The sequence below is a fragment of the Phyllostomus discolor genome, chromosome 3 (assembly GCF_004126475.2).
Source record: "Phyllostomus discolor isolate MPI-MPIP mPhyDis1 chromosome 3, mPhyDis1.pri.v3, whole genome shotgun sequence".
Classification (NCBI taxonomy): Eukaryota; Metazoa; Chordata; class Mammalia; order Chiroptera; family Phyllostomidae; genus Phyllostomus; species Phyllostomus discolor.
In genome coordinates this window covers 131,469,461-131,472,014 of record NC_040905.2, presented here as the reverse complement: position 1 = coordinate 131,472,014, position 2,554 = coordinate 131,469,461, and positions in this window count along the sequence as shown.

Here is a 2,554-nt window from a genome sequence, read left to right as displayed (position 1 = left end):
TGAAGCAGCAATCAAAAAAACTCCCCACACACAAAACCCCTAGACTTCACAGGTAAATCTTACCAAATATTCTGAGAACTAACACTTCTCTTTCTCAAATTATTTCATAAAATTCAAGAGGAGGAAAGTCTTCCAAACTAATTTTACAAGGCCAGTATTATCCTAATTCCAAACCCAGATAAAGATACTACAAAGGAAGAAAATCATAGACCCATATCCCTGATTAATTGAGACACTAAAATCCTCAACAAAATATTAGCAAACCAAATAAAACAATGCATCAAAGAGATCATACAATATGATCTGGTGGGATTGATTCTGGGAATGCAAGGTTGTTACAATATTCACACATCAATAAATGTGATACACCACATAAACAAAATGAAGAATGAAGACCACATGATCTTATCAATAGATGCGGGAAAAACTTTTCATAAAATCCAGCACCCATTTATGATCAAAACTCCCAACAAAGCAGAATTAGAGGGACCATACCTCAACATAATAAAGGCCATATATGATAAACCCACTGTCAGCATCACAATCAATGGACAAAAACTACAAACGTTCCTCTTAAGATTGGGAACAAGACAGGGATCTCCACTTCCACCACTCTCATTCAACATAGTACCAGAAGTCCTAGACACAGCAATCAGGTAAAAAGAAGAAATATTGGAAAGGAAGAAGTAAAACTGTCTTTATTTGCAGATGACATGCTACTATACACAAAGGACCCCAAAGATTCCATCAAGAAACTATTAGAATTGATAAATGAGTTCAGCAAAGTAGCAAGATACAAAATTAATATTCAGAAATCAGTTGCATATTTATATGCCAATAATGAACTAACAGAAAGAGAAATTAAGAAAACAATCCCATTCATGATTACTACAAATACCTAGGGATAAATCTAGCCAAGAAGGTAAAAGGACTGTACTTGGGAAAATTATAAGACACTGAAGAAAGAAATTGAAGAAGATACAGATAAGTGGAAGCACATAACGTGTTCATGGATAGAAATAATTAACATCATTAAAATGTCCATACTACCCTGTGATCTATAGATTTAACACAATTCCTATCAAGATTCCAATTACCTATTTCACATAACTAAAACAAATATTTCAAAAATTCATATGGAATCAGAAAAGTCCCCAAATAGCAAAAGCAGTCCTGAGAAAGAAGAACACAGTTGGAGGAATCATACTTCTTAATATCAAATTATACTATAAGGCCATAGTAATCAAAACAGCATGGTACTGGCATCAAAATAGACACACAGGTCAATGAAACAGAACAGAGAACCCAGAAATAAACCCATACCTTTATAGTCAATTAATATTCAACAGAGGATGAAAGCACATATAATGGGCTAAAGATAGCTTGTTCAATAAATTGTATTGGAAAATTGGACAGATACATACATAAAAATGAAACTAGACCAACTTCTTACGCCATACACAGGCATAAATTCAAAATGGATCAAAGACTTAAATGTTAAACCCAAAACAAAAACATCCTAGAAGAAAACTTAAGCAGCAAAATCTCAGGCATTGCTTATAACAATATTATATTGGATATATCTCCCCAGGGAAGGGAAACAAAAGAAAAAAATAACAAGTGGGACTACATCAAATTAAAAAATTTTACACAACAATGGAAATCATCAGCAAAATAAGACAACCCACAGAATGGGAGAACATATTCACTGATACATCTGATAAGGGGTTAATATCCAAATTTTATAAAGAACTTACAAAATTTAACACAAAAAATCCAATGTAAAAATGGACAAAAGACCTGAAAAGATACTTATCAAAGAGGATATACAGATGGTCAATAGACATTTGAAAAGATGCTCAATGTCACTAATCATCAGAGAAATGCAAATTAAAACCACAATGAGATATCTTCTCACACCTGTCAGAATGGCAGTCATCAATAAACCAACAAACAAGTGCTGGTGAGGATGTGGAGAAAGGGGAACACTTTTGCACTGTTGGTGGAAATTCAGATTGGTGTAGCCGCTGCGTAAAGCAGTATGGAGATACCTCAAAAAATTAAAAATAGATCTGTCTTTCTGCCCAGCTATCCCACTTCCAAAAATTTATCCAAAGAAACCTGAAACACTAGTTTAAGAGAACATATGCACCCCTATGTTCATTGCAGTATTATTTACAATCACCAAGACAGCCCCAAGTGTCCATCAGTAGATGAGTGGGTAAAAAAATTATGGACATTTACACAATGGAATATTATCCAGCTGTAAAAACAAGAATAAAAATTTACCTTTTGTGGCTGTATGAATGGACCTGGAGAATATTATTCTAAGTGAAATAAGCCAGAGAAACACACATACCTTGTGATTTCGCTCATATGTGGAATCTAATGAACAAACTGATCTATCAAGGAAAATGGGGACAAACTCATAGATGGAGAGCAGATGACAGCTAAGGTGGGGAGAGGTGAGGGGGTGGAAGGGTTGAGCAAAATGGCAAAAGGACTCATGGACATAGACAACAGTGTGGTGATTGCTGGGTGAAGGAAGTTTTAA